This window comes from Pinus tabuliformis, chromosome 1_1 (genome assembly GCF_031772625.1).
Source record: "Pinus tabuliformis cultivar Carrire ecotype Pingquan chromosome 1_1, CPIR1, whole genome shotgun sequence".
NCBI lineage: Eukaryota > Viridiplantae > Streptophyta > Pinopsida > Pinales > Pinaceae > Pinus > Pinus tabuliformis.
Window position 1 is genome coordinate 923617180 of NC_142297.1, and position 15854 is coordinate 923633033.

The window sequence follows — 15854 nt, forward strand, 5'->3', positions numbered from 1 at the left end:
GTTGGGATATCCTCACTTTATCGTTGGCCTTCCGAGTTTTGGGTTATCCATTTTGCCTTATTCTATCTGATCCCTGCTGCATCTTCATGACCATTTATCCTTTGGTAGCAAAATGCTGCCAAACTCTGGAGTCATGTTGCCGATATGTTTAAGAGTTTAATCCTTCTAAAATTTTTATCCTTACACACCTTCCTTAGATTCTCTGTTTCATCTACATTCATCTTGTTCCTTTTTCTCATGTTGATGATGTGGGAAACAATATGGCCCTCCTTCAACCGATCACTTCTCGTTGAATTCAACTCATTATCCGAGAATTTGATCTAGAGACTCCTTTCTGGTACCTTGGAGCTTGCATGCCTTAATGACAAGTTTTTCCCATTCGACGAAGGCTTACATAATTGGCCTTCGATTGAGTGATTTCACGGGTGTTTGACTTCAGATCATTCTTCACACTTCATGGATTGTACTAGCAGTACCTTAAGAACCATTGACATTACTGGTGGTCTCTCTCATGCTTGTTAACGGTGTACATCATTGACCTGTACTCAAGCGATTTTCTAGTATGCTTGACTTCAACACATCTATTTGCATATTAGCATTTGCACCATGATCGGGTTGGGATTTAAGACCCTGGGATCAAATTACACAAGTCCAGGTTGCATGGATTGGTTCATGATTGAATACATGACTCTTTTGATTGGATGGTTGCATCCATACCATAGGTCATTTATGTTTATCTTATGGATGGCTGTGCCCATGCCTTATGTCCATATATCTTCTTTCACTATGTACTCATGTATCAGAGATATCAGTTGTACTTGCATTGCAGGTTCTCCACGATGGTGTTATGTTTCAGTTATGGATTCGTAAAGCATTTCACCCCTCCCACTCTCTCGGCCTTCATGCTTTAGGGGGAATCTATTACACAGTAATTTGTCATCGACCCTACATTCCCTGATTCTGGACACTGACGGTCCATGTTATTGACATCTGCCTTGTGTCATGTTGCAAATTATGTGTCAATGTCTTCCTTGTCATCTCAAGAAGAATATCTCACTTTACTTCTTATGGAGTAGACCCTTTTTTACTTATGTTTTTGGGTCATCGCGGGACAATAGTTGTTCCACCCACAAAGATGGCCAAGATTACACTAGCCCTAGTGAAGTCTTTTCTCTGTCTCTGTGTTGCACTTGTGACGACCTACTTTTGGCAAGTTTTTTAAACAACTTGTCGAAGCTTCGAAGTGTAACAGCTTCATGGGTTGTTCTAGGGTTGGTTGTTGGATCAGATGAGCTCACCTCTCTCCTTTGGGATGATTGTTCCACTTTTTGTGTAACCTCTCAAAGAGATAAGCTCTTTCTCCCATCATTTATGGAAGCTCCTCCTCCTATAAATACTTCCTCCATGACTGAGATCAACTAGCTTTAGAGGTCAAGAATTCAATAGTAAAAGTAGAGAAGTTTTGCTAGAGTGTGGAAGTAGCCTCTCATATAACTTAGCTTGGGATGGTTTTGAGTGGAGTTTGCTTGATTGTAAGAATGTTCTAGCATTAGGCTTTTGGGTAGGAGAGAGAGTTATCCGTATTTTGGGAGACATTTTATGAGTGAATGCTTGTGGAGACATGCTAACAAGACCCTTCGAGGAGGCTTACGACGTCAAGGTTTGGTTGTAAGTTATACTTTAATTTATATTAATACAAATCAACAACTTATTTCCTATATCGTATGTCGAATTGTGTAATGGTAGCTTTAAGATCCTTGACTCTTTAAGTAGATAGTTTTTGTCGTATCTATTATGTTCGTGGTTGTGTTTTGTATGTTGCTTTCACGTACAAGTGACTATAAGAACGGGAGCTAGAGCAACACAACAGGGACATCATTGAACGACAATTTGAAGGTAAGCCTTCATGGCATCAAATTTCTAAGGAAATTTGCTTTGGTATTGTCTTTGCGGTGACTAGATCCACTCTAGGGCTAAAGGGGTTGCCTCTATCTATAGAGGGAACTTGCCTGTGTCACACTTCCCTGCAAATATTTGCACTGCTAACTTGACTACAGGGTTGTTAATGTTGGAGATGTCATATCCCTGCTTCTTCTTCATAGCTTCTGCGAGGGCAAACTCACCACCTTTTCCTTCTGATATATTGCCTGGATCCTCCCCTGAGTAAGGAAGCCATGTGATTCGATGGATCAAGTGGCCGGTGATGGGAATGGGCTCCTCCAACCATAAACACCCATCATGCACCAAGCAGAGTAGCTGTCTGATGACAAAGGCAATCACTCGGGTGTGGTGGTAATGCGGTACCCAAAGCAGGTTGAGGAGCCCAGCTTTCTCTACACCCTTGAGCCATGTTTGCGGCTCTAATTTGATCGTTCCAAAATTTGTGTCAATCCGTCGGCACATTAGCTATGCAGTGGCTAAATGCGGGAATTTCTCGTGATTTGCGAGGTCCCAATATTATAAATTTAGTACAGAAACCCACCCTAAGTGCAGCCCCTCAAAAACAATGTCATCCAGGAGCAACGAAGTTTGTAGGGAGCTCTTGCTCTCGTCTATGTCCTTTGGCACCTTGGCTTTTCCCTTGCACAGAGGAACATATTCTGGTAACCTGGTAATAGGGTCTACACCCTGGGTTTCAACTTTCATTTCCAATTCCTCCTCATCCGCCAAGATTTCTTTAGATTACTCCTCGTCTGCCTCCACATTAATGGCCTTCTCCTTTTCTTGCAAAGTGAGCTTGGTCCTCTGTGGGTTTCTTGTTGAGATGCACACCAATAGCATAGCCTTCTTATCCTTCTTTGGTCTCAGCGTCCTGGGTGATTTAAGGACTTCGACTGCCACTCTAGCACTTTCCAGGGCAGCTTCTACTACCTCAATTTCCCGTGCAGCTTCCTCAGGTGTCAACATCATTCTATTCAGTATGTCATATGCCTCCTTCAGCAATCTCTCAAACGCTGAACTTGCTCTCAAAGCCTCAAAATTCACACGATCCATACACACCTGATAGCGCAACAACTGAATTTTCAGAATGCCAAGTTTTTTTCACTGGACAACCACCTATGATTTATGGGGCCTTTTGAATTCAAATCCAACCATTTCCCCCACATTCGGCCCATTAATGCTAGATTGGCAGCTGATTTTCAAGAATCTAATCCATAAATTTCACCTTCAATGCCTGTTGCCCACTCCATTTGGCCATAATCCGACCATCAAATCGTGAACAGTGACTTTAATGGCCACTTTCCAGTAGACCTACGCATTATTTCCACGAGTAGTGAAGCTACCTTCGCACTGTCACAGACCCTATGACACTTCCCTACTTCACACAGTCATGAAATCGCACAACTCCCCAACCCGAGCAGTGTAGTTTATAGTCCCGCGCCTCCTTTCAGCTGCCTGGAGTGCTAAGACTGAGCTACTATCGCATAGTTAGATGGTCGGGCCACCTATGTATGGCTTCAATCGACTGCCATTCACCTTTCTTGGGAAGGGATCTCCATTCAACTTAACCAACTGGACTGCACCACCGTTAGTAATCTCCTCAATAACATAGAGCCCCATCCAATGCATTCTAAATTTCCCTGGAAACTTATCAAACTTACAGTCATACAACAACACCAAGTCATTCACCTTAAAGATGCGCAACTTAATATGTCAGTCATGCCACACTTTTTCGTGCTGCTTTTGGACTTGTTGATGAAACCCAACCAAAAATATTTCTTCTTTGAGCTCATCTAGCTACGTGAGCCTCTCTTCCAGGGCTCCACGATCCGTCATACTTGTGAGTGCTACTATGCATAGACTAGGCACAATGTGTTCCATATGCATTATGGATTCCACACCATAGACAAGCCTAAAAGGGGTTTGTCCCGTCAGCTTTTTTCATGTTATTCGATAAGCCCACAATACTACAGGTATGTGTAGGTCCCAATCACTTCGCTGAGCATTGCAAACCTTGGTCAGTGCATTTTCAAGCACTTTGTTGAATGCCTCCACTGTCCCGTTAGCCTGTGGGTGATAAGGTGTGCTCTTCTGGTGATATACCTAAAATTCCTCCATTAGTGTGCTGATCGTCTCATTCAGGAAGTGCGTACCACGATCACTCATCAAGATCCTTGGACATCCAAATCATGTTAGTACATGCTCAAATAGGAACTTTACAGCCGTCATGGCTGTGCAATCCTTCACTGGTTGTGCTTTTTCCCAACGAGTCAAAAACTCCATCGCAGTGATAATGTACCTCACCCCTGTCTTCCCTTGTGGTTGAATGGGCCCTACAAAATCTATTGCCCACTTCTCGAAAGGTTGCAACATCATTTGCGGATTCAAAGGCAATTCATCCCTCTGCAACAGCCTACCTGTTCTTTGACATACATCACACGCCTTACAGTATGCTTTTCAATCCTGATGAAGGGTTGGCCACCATAACCCGACATGTAGAATATTCTACACAGTTGCTCTCCCTGCATAATGTTCTCTCGCGGTGCCCCCATAAGCCTTTGTGAGGATGCTGCTTCATTCAAACTTAGGTACATATCGTCACAATATCTCATCAGTCCCCATCTTGTATAGATGCCCAACAATGATAGAGAAATCTGCCACGTGCACCACTAATTCCTCCTTTTGCTGGACAGAGTATCCTTCCGGTGTAGTTCATGTTGTTAGGAAGTGTATTATATCCTCAAAATGACCATGTGCGACACGTACCGCAAATAGTTGCGCATCAGGAAATCCTTCTACTAAGTTAGTAGGTTCCTCCCCTATTTCGATGCGTGATAGATGGTCTGGTCCCGCATTCAATCATCCAGGCTTCATAACAACTTCAAAATCATACTCTTGGAACAATTAGAGCCATTTGCAGATTCACCCCCCAAAACACACACTTATTGACCAGGTACTTCAGCATGGAGTGATCCATATACATTTTAAAATGGCCTCCTAGCAAGTGGTGCTGGTACTTCTGGAGCACATACACCATATCTAGCCCCTCGCGTTCAGTGGTAGAATAGTTATTCTCTACTTTGGATAATTTGCGGCGTGTGAACGTGATAGGATGCTCCAAGTCTTCACCTCCATCCTATGTTAGTACTGCCCCCAACGCTATACATGACGCATCAACATGTACATGAAACTCTTTCTTCTAGTCCAGGAAGACTAGAATTAGCGCGTTTATATCAGGTTTCTCAACCTGTGGTCCTTGAACCTCGCGTTAGCCTTCTGTTTCCGGAATGTTAATCTTCCACAAATCCCCATCCTCCTCTTCAGTAGTTACATTATAACATTCCAGCACGTGACTCTGCTAAGTAGCCCATTTAGGCTGAATCAGGTCTAAAGGATCCTGCAGTATCCTAAAGATGGTTGCTTTCACTTCTTGTAGCGCTTCATCAATTTTGTCAAACCCGTCATCAAAACTGAATGTCATCATGAATCCTTCGCGCAGGATATCCCATTCACTTGTCCCATGGTGGAGCTCTATTTCTATATACCAATTCATTGGGATAACATCCAGGGTATGATAGAACAGGTGCACCCACTCAAGTTGGGGCTTTTCTCCATAAGCATGCATCCATTTGGCCAGATGTGCGCGTGGATCATTCTGCCCATTGTACTTATCTATTAGTCACATCTTAGACTTTGCAAATCATGTTATCATCATCATCCTACATTCACACCAATCATCAAAGCTTCCCTTGTGCATACCCCACCATCTTGCGGGTGTAGAGCGTAGTGCCTAGTCCAAGGCTTGGAAGTGTTGCTTTTCTGGTACCTCCCTTTCAAATGCATCCAAAAATATATTTGCCTCATTTATACCATCATAGGTAGGCATATTTATTACCTCTGATGACACACAATGCAGTGACTGGGTCATCATGTTGCAATTCATTGTAGTTACCTCATGTAACTGATTCTACAGGCATTCTATTTGTTTGTCGAAATCCGAAGTGCAGGAACTCTCGCAATCCCACGAAATCTATCCATCTACAGTGGGATTCACCTAGTCTTGGTCTTGTGCTGTTATCTTATAGATGTAATCTAGATCATCATCACTCTCATAGTCACAGACTGGTTCCGTATAGCGTGATCCTTCAGCAGGATCCAGGGTATTATTATGCGCAGTGATTTCTTCTCAAAGATCATATCTCACTTCTTCAGATTGGTTATCCCATTCATATCATTAGCCCTGTCAATTCCCAAGAGTGTAGGGTAGGGGTTATCATCATCCATAATCTCTATTTCTTCAGAGTCTGCCAGCATGCTCACTCCCTCAATGTTCATGACCACCCCCTGCAGTCGCCCATGGGGATGATTTTCTACTGATTCGCCATCCTTAGCTGAATTGGAGACCATTGCAGTGCAAGTCTCCCCATTCACTCCCAAGTTTGTTTCGGTAGAACATTCACATCCAACCCCAGGTCCAAAATGACCTGATCCATTTCATACTCTCCTATTTGTGCGGTCAGTCTCATCTCCCATACCCTCCTTGTTTTATGCTTGCCAATCTTTCGCACTACACGTGGCTCACCTAATGTGGTTCCAGTGAATCTATTAATGAGTTATTATAGCCCTTTTATAGCCTTACTGTTGCGGAGTAACTTCATACAAGTTTCCAGGAAAGTTGTGAGCATAGAGGGGTCCATTTTTAACTCAGGCTTATCCTTGCTTCCTAAAGTGGAGGCCTCAGCAAAGCTCTTCTTAGCTTCCATGAAGGCTTCCCAAGCACACTCCAATTCCAACTTAGCCTCTTTCATGGGGGCCTTGCGAACCCTTGTACTATCTTCCAGCTATTTCCCCTTGTCATCTCCCATCATGATGCCACTTCGAAGCACTATATTTACGTTTGGATCTTCCTTGCGTGGCTCAAACCTCATCATCTGTAGGTTTTGAGTCGGAGGAGGTGGTAACGCCCCCTTGTCATGTATCCTAGCTATTAGTTTAGGACAGTCTTCTGTTTCATGATCAAACAACATGCAATACTTGCATGACAGACACATCGGATTAGTGCAATCATGGGCATAGTGTCCTAGTCCTTCGTAATTGTAGCAAATCAACTGTCTTCGACCTTTACCAGGTCCTCCTCTGCCTCGGCCTCATCCACACCCCTGAAATCCCACATGTGTCATTCCTACATTCTGGTCGAGGGGCTGCATTTCGGCCTGAACCCTATAGGTGGGATTTTTATCCATCGTCAATTCATAGCTCCTACAAGTACGCTCATCATGTCCTATCGACCTAGAAAAATTGTAGAACAACAGTTGCAATGCTTGCACATACTTCTGTAGCAAGTGACAGTTATCCATAGCATGTTTTCTGGCTACCTGACAGATAACGCACCATAAAGCAGGCACCGTGCTAGGTCCTGGTTGAGCTTCCGGCCTTAAAGGCATCAATCCTCCTCCTCAAGGTAATTTTCAAAGACTAGGCAATGGTCTTTGTCATGACCCTGAATCTTGCATTTTAAGCACCATACCTCCTCGTGTATCCCTGGTCAAATCGTCCTATCCTACTTCAGACTTTGCATTTCAAGGCACAGATTTTTCAGTTGCGCATGGATCTGTTGGATTCCTATATTAGGATCTTGCATCAAAGTCTCATGTAGTCTCATGGAAATCTCCAAGGCCTCTGCCTAAGTAGTTATCTTCTGTTGCGGCAGCATACTCCTTAAGTGTGGTAGTTACGAAGCCACAAACCACTCGCGATGCTATCCATATGTAAAATTCATGTTGGCTTCACGGATTGTACATTTCAACCTCTGATCTAGTTCCCAAGGTGTCTCACCTCGTCGCATCGTGATCTCTTTGAATCCTACAATCGACTGCGCCTCAGATTTAGTCCTGCTAAATTCCCTATTTAGTGCTGCTTGGATGTCTGCTACTCCAACATTCAGGTTATCGTTAGAGTACTTAATATACCAGGTTAGCACGCGATCTTGTAGAGCACTAACCAATGTCGCCTTCTTTATCTGATCATCTATAACACTTTGAGCTTCCCATATAACCCTCACAACAAACCAAAATTGGTTCGTGTCCTCATTTCCCAAGCCTTTTAACAAAGGAAACTTCACTGTATTTGCCATACTAAACCGCGGTGGAGGTGGAGGTGGTATCGGTGAAGTTAGAGGAAGTGGTGGTGAAGATGGAGGTGGTATTCACGGGAATCCTTGTCTTATTCACTGAATAGAACTTCGAGGAGAGACCTTTGCTATTGCTTCTTCGTCCCTTCGTGGAGGTGAAATCAAGGGGCTGGCCTCTGGACCCTTATTTCCTTCATTCTTGTAAGTTTTTCTGCTTCATGTAGTCCCAAACATCAAGGTAGCTGCATAACCCATTTTTCGTACATCATCATTTTAATCCAAGTATTCAAATATTTTACGTACTTACCTCGAAGCGTCACTCTAGCCTCACTGTAACTGATTGAGGTGTCGACTGCGAATTCAATCACAAATCCTCCTATGACACGATCAAGCCAATGATTGATAGTGCGTGCGATCTTGTCCTAAGAGGCTTCCAACCTTCGCACTAACTCCGGGGTCCAAACAATAGGACCGTCAAGCCTCCACCTTCCTTAGTTGTCTGCTAGCTTCGCGATCCACTCATATAGCTCAACTGGAAAGGAGGCGAAAAAGATTTCGTGGATCTCTATATACAGGTACCTGTCTAGCCATGCGAACTTTTGTTTTCTTGTGCCATGAAGTCGTGGATCCTTTTGTCCAACAAGCCTTCGATTTCTTTCTTAGTTGGATTCCAGTGATACGACATCACACATCCCTTATGCATATTCTAGTCCCAGCAACAGAACCATTTGTTGGCTTGAGGGGGCCTGACCCAAGTTCAACATTAATTAGCCAAACAAATCCCTACACTACTGGCCCTTTTGGCAACAGCCCGCGGAGCGTGGCCTGAAGTCTCACCCAACATAGTATGGGGGGATGCTGGAACCAAGTTTCTGTACCCTTGGGATGGTTGTGATGTCGGTTTATTATGGCTATACTTTCCTTCGTGCAAGCTGCTTAGCCCTCTATTCCACCCTTCAATACCTTCGCAAAAGGTTACAATAGGTTTTTGCGTAGCCCTAACCTGTGGCTCAGGGAATTTCGTGCTACTAGGTTAGTGAACTGCGATATCTCCCAAACTAGGCTAAGTTTCCTACTTATCTTATTAACTGATCTTAGTTAGCTTCGCGTAAACAAATGTTCTTACGTGCGTTCACTTAACGAACACATTTACATACATTCGCACATCATATAAGCATTATAAGTGAAATTCCTACCCAACATAACAATATGCATAAACAAGAAATAAAGACGCAGAAATTGTAGAATACTTCTCTTTATTGATAATTCTGGATGATTACAAACTCGACCCGCCCTGCACACTCAACTGTAGGGGTCCGCGCACTCAATTGCGGACTTCTGCCCTAGGCCTCTGTGCACTCAACTGTGAAGCCTCTACCTATGCTAAGACTTAGACTTCTTGCTCTAAGCTATGATTCCCTTCCTCTTCATTGCTTTTTTTCTCTTTTTTTAACTACTTAGAGCTTATCTCTTTTTATACAATCCCATGGTCTGTGGACCATCGGTAGATATTTTATAGCTGACATTACATTTCCAAAATAAGGGCAGACAACCCTGTGACTCTTTAACACCTACACGCTCCGCGAGCACAAAATGCGAATTCTTTACACTTGGATTACAAAATTTGTCCAAAATATGGGCTTTTAGCCCCAAAACTACCCTTGGGGGATCCCACGCCCAACAACCTAGAACTTCTCATGGGATTCCATGTGGCTCGATGACATCATCAAGAAAACAACCAGTGACCCTAAGAAAAGGTCACATGGGGTGGTAACATAGTCATATAGGCCCAATTTTATGAATCTTGATAGGGCATGGTCATACAAAATTGTTAACTATGGTTATATGGATTAGGCTGGCCATTTATAAAACCATTTATGAATTTCATAAAAGTCGCATTGGATGTCAACTCTATTGAACCACTGAGCCACGAACATAAGTATAAATATGCCCTTTGATCAAAGGCAACAAACAACAAAATTTCCAACAAAATACATTTTGATTTGGTTGAACGCAAGGTCTAATATTGGAAGCCAAACACTGATATCATTTGCACAATTCTAGTTATGGTTATGGTTCATTGGTGCACAAATTTGATTCAAAATATGACTTGTTTATCTGTAACCGCATATTGATTACCATGAGTGCAAGATCAAGGCATGCCATTGACTTGTGTTGAATGACATGGATTGACCATGCAAGACATGGAGCCTAAAATTGTCACAAAATTTGGCATGGTTGAGGTCTAACAAAGGTGTGGATATTTGTTTGAATAATGTCACCAAATTTGGCATGACTGAGGTGTAACAAAAAAAGCTTGGATTGTCGTTTGGATGGTCGAAGAACCATGGTCTTCGAACTAGATCACATGTGAATAGGCCATGAGATAGAAGCCTGACCCACATTACATTGAATGCAAACTATATGTGATTTAGTTGGATTCCATAACAAGTCGCAATAGGTAGTGCGATTTGTAGTGGGTCAATTTGATATTAAGAAGGTCTCAGATTCGACTTTCATTGGTTAACAGGTTTGGTTTTTAATTTTAATTTTATATGTATGTCATTTTGTCACATTTTTTGCAACCATATGATTGAAATTTTTTAGCACCAAAGTTGGGGTATGCCCATTTTGTAGAAGCACACCCAGAAACAGGGAAATTGTAGAACAATTAATTTAATATTTAGTTTTGGATGATTTTCATGGGTTTCTAAGGTCAATATTGGTCCAAATTGAGTTGCGGAAGAAGCGTGGTGATTAAGACTTAATGGTGGATGCATTTAAAGGCTTAGAGAGCACATATAACATATATATTTTATGATGTGAATCTATTTTTATATGTTTTGAGGGCTTATGAGTTAATTTCAGTGTTTTTGGAAACAAGGCTAGAATTGGTTCCAAGAAGGAGTCTTAATGACTAGAATGATGAATGAGTTGGAATAGAGTATGAAAAACAACATGGTAGTCAATAAAATAGATATACATATGAATGTATTTGTAGTGGTAACAATATTTTCAGGGTGTGATAGTGATTGTTATAATGGTAATATTTGCAAGTTGCATGGAAGTGATAGAAATGAAAGTGCATGCAGGTTGAGATGATGTTGATGACATGAATATGTTATGATGGTGCCAATAGTGACTAAATGTTATGATTATTTCTCTTTATGAACATGTAACTATTTATGATGACAAAGGGTCCAATTTGAAAATGGTATGAAATAAAGGTCCACAAAGAGTTGAAGAAGGAGGTGGGTGCCTCCATCGAGGTAGGAGCTTCAATCAGGTTGGAGCTTGCTCATCACCAAGGTTGGAAGCTCAATTAGGTGGGAGCCTCAATCGGGTTGGAGCTTGCTCATCACCAAGGTTGGAGGCTCAATTAGGTGGGAGCCTAGAGTAAGTTGGAGCTTTCTCATCATTGAGGTTAATGCCTCAATCAAGTTGTATCCTACAATGAACAACTGCTTTTATATTTTCAATGTTGGTGCCTCAATCAGGTTGGTGCCTACTACAAGTGGTAGCTTGCATGTCCTGGGGGTAGTTGCCTCTAGTAGGTCATAGCTTGTTAATCTATGCGATGAATTGAAGATAAAGAAGAATAATATTTGGGGTTTCCTCCCATATGGGTTTCCACCATGTTTCCAAACTTTCCACATAAAAATATTGTGTCTCTTTGTGATGTGATCACTTCTTGATGTGTTATGGATGGACTGGTCACTTTATGATGCTTTGATCCTTCTAATAATATGATCATAGTATTGTTATTATTCATTGTTACGTAATTTATTGATTATGAAAAGTTGTGAAATGGTAAAATTTCACTCACACTGATTCACCCCCACCTCTCAGTGTGACCTTTAGGCCAACAATCCCTTCCGTACGTAAAGTTCGCTGAAATTAAAGTTTACCTTTGTTGTTTATGTTTGCACATCTTTTGACTGCGAGGGGTCTATTGAACATCATCTAGTTTCATTTTATATTCTTTAGGTAAAAATAGGCATAAAATAGACACATAATTAAAAATAATTAGACCTTTTTGTGTTTATAGAAAACCAACATCAAAATGGGAATTATTAGATTGGATTAGGTTTGGGAGTAAACTCTCCAAGACCACAAAAATAGAACTAGAAGTTATTAGAGAGTACAAAATTCATTAGCTTCATAGAACACTTGCTAGGAAGATATTATAACACAAGAGTTGAGCATTATGTTGCATCAAAGGAACACGGAGTGAAATCCCCACTCCATTTGTTTATGGTGACTATTGGACTACTATGTATATGTGGATCAATTGGGGGCATGATTCCCTATGAACAATCTATTGGGCCTAGAAATTGGTATAATTCTTCACCAAATTTCCATAGCTGATAGTTAGTTTTTCAACTTTTTTGAGCTTAGATTATAATAATTTGGATTCTAAGGAGTTCTAGGAAGGAGTTAATAACTGTTTTTATATTTTACCTTGTTGATGAATCAATTCAAATATTAAATATGTTATTAACTCACAATTTGGGTTAATATGTGGGCAGGAAATATTTGACGTTGATTTATGTTCCTTGAATCATTGAGGAAACCCAAGCCATTAGGAAACCGTTTAGATTATTTGCAATGCACTGACCGAGGATTCACACCTTATATCCACGAGACAGCCAGGAAAGGGGCATAATCTATTATCCCAGAAGGGATGCTGAAGATTTTATAGCTTGAATCAAGCATCTTGAGAACAAATTGATTCTCAGGATAAATTTACTATTTACTATTTTAAATTTATATTTATGTTGTAATATAAAAGCATGATTATATTCTAGTAAACAAGGTTAATTATTCTTGTCAATTGAAAAAGGCGACTGAAGAAACAGGTTGTCTTAAGTTTTCGTAAACCTTCCTATAATTTACTATTGCATATTAATGAAGATTTTGGCAATTTGGTTTTAATCTAGTGTATTGAGTTAACTTCAAGATGGTTATATTCCAGAGATGGTGGGCCCATTCTTGGAACACTTGCTATCTTTTTTGTATCATTATTTCTTCTTACTCTCAATTTTGAATGATTTACTGTTAGTATTTACCAGCAATTGTAGTAAATAGCAATTAGATAACATTCCCTTTACACTATTATGTTTTGTTATTTTTTTCCACAAAAAAGTAAGGATTGTTATCTTTAAAGAATTTAATACTTTCTTGATAGATGCATTACAATTTCTTTATCATAGTCATCATGTCCTAAGAAAAAAACTAAATTTCTTTATGATTTCTGCATAGGAATGCAACGATTTACTTATGTTATCAATTTGGTTATGATTTAAAGGTAGAAAGAAAGTATTCTTTCAGTAAAAGATTATGTTGTTCCTTTCATTTCTCAGTATTTGCTTCTTATTAGTCTCACTCAAGCAAGGTAATATGAACACTATCCTTTCACCAACTGTGTAGACAACCTTGCAATAAAAAGACAAAATCCCAAATTAGCAATTTAATATTTAGAGGTTTAAGTTGATTCTTTAGGAACAACTTAGTGCTCAGTGTTTTGGTGTCGTTTCCAGGTAGTTTTTCAAATAAATGTGTAGATGTATCCCTATGGGATTGGGTATTAAAGATGGAAGGTAAGAAACTATGCACACACCAAGTAAAAAGCTTGTGCCAGCACCTGCCCTCAACCGATATTTTTTAGAATTGTTTAGTGTGCATGACTAGGAAAAAACATAGGACTATAAAGCAGGAAGTTATAGATTCAAAATCCATTTTAAAAATCACCAAAACCCAAGGTCATTCTAGCCTTGGAATATCGATCTTCATAAATGAAATCATCCAGAAATCCAAATCTCAAGCATCAATAGGACCCCAAACAATATCCGGGAAGGGATCTACTATTGCCCCTCGAGTGGCAGGATCATTTACTGGAGCTCATGCTAAGATTCACGATAATACTGGAGGATCTGAATGAATTTTCCAAGATACATGCATTAGACACCTCATTCCTTCTAGTAAATATGAGGGTAATTCTTGTAATTTAAAAGAGGGGGAAGGTGAAACAAGTGGAGAACGTCCACAATCTCCTGAATCAAACTGACAATCTATCGAAACTAAATCTATTGAAACCCCTATTGTAGGAAAATCACATGAAATCCCTGACTTGAATAGTGTTGTGATACCCATTCAAGGGGCAAACATTAGCCAAATTCCTCCTGCTCAGATAGTGCCTCCTGATCATGGAATCCTTGAAGGCTACTGATATATTTTTGACCAAATGGTGAACGCAACACCACAAACAAAAACCTCAACCATAGAATACCCTATAGTTGATCCTCTAGCCAATGCACCAATGAAATCCATTCCGTTACAAAATATCCCAAATTTTCATGGAATGACCTCCGAAGACCCTAATGCATTCCTGTTTAAGTTCGACGTCTTGTGCTAAGGTTACGATTACATTACCAACCCAAAATAACTAACATTTTTCCCTTCTACCTTGAAGGGAGAGGCTCTACATTGGTTTATGGGACTAGGAGGCAGTACTATAAATTCATGGGATGAAATGAAAAATTCTTTCCTTACCAAATATCAGGATTATTTCCAGTCTAGGGACTTAAGAGAGGAAATTTTTAAAATGACGACAAAAGATGATGAAACTTTAGAAGAATACATTGAAATATTTCAATATAACTTGTAGAGATCACCTTACACCACTTTACCCAAAGAAGTGTTGAAAACTGCTTTAATCAAGGGCATGAAAGACGAGTGGATAGAGACACTGAATTTAATGGGGCAAGGTGATATTTCTAAGGAAGACTATGATAATATTGTTAAACTGTGTATCAAGTGCTCACGTGGAAGTACATGAACCAGATCTAGGATTCGAGATCCTCTCAGAAAAACCACTAAGACTGCAGGCAGAGGTGTAACTCGAGAAGAGATCGGTAATATTTTAGAAGATTTTAAAATTAATATTTTGAGCACATTAACTACACAGTTGGATTTCTTGCAGGTCAAACAAAAACAAGCTGAAGCAGAGCAAGCTATGGCTATTTTCTATCCTCATCATCGAAAGAAGCATAGCCACAGGGAGTGTCCACTAGATATGATTGAAACATGCACTATTTTCACTAAAGATCATTCAACAAAATGATGGCATTCACTCCATGTATTAAAATCGATATTCAAAGAAGCCCAGTAAGATCTAGAGCCAACATTTCTCATCACACAGGAACGTCAATGGAAGACTCACCCTTCAGGTATGATGCAGGAACCTTCTTTATTTTATTTTGGACAATATGCTCAACAACAGATTCCTGGATCAACATGGAAAGACCAGCAATATTTTAATCCTACTTGGAAATCTCAGCCATACTCTACACCACCCTGGGAAAATCAACCATTCACTAGATCTGTGTGGCCAAATCAACAATATTCTACACCTTCATGGAAAAATCCAGAAAACAATCCATATCCTTCACCATGGGCAAATTCATCTTCACAAGGACCAATGTGGCCTCAAAATTGGCAGCGTCCTGCAGGACCAATCAACCCATCCATTGGAACGTTACCCCAATCACAACCACCATTACAAGCTCCATTTCAATTGCCCCCAAATCCTCAACCACCACTGCATCCTCAATTACCTACTCAGTCGAATCCCAATCCAAACAATAGGTCTATCTAATATTTGGAGATCATTGAAACTTCGATTTTGAAACCACGTCTCTTGAGTGTAATGAATTTCGGTTGAGATCTGGATGATAATGAAAATCCCATTGAAGAGAAAATTTTAGCAGAAAATACATCTCCA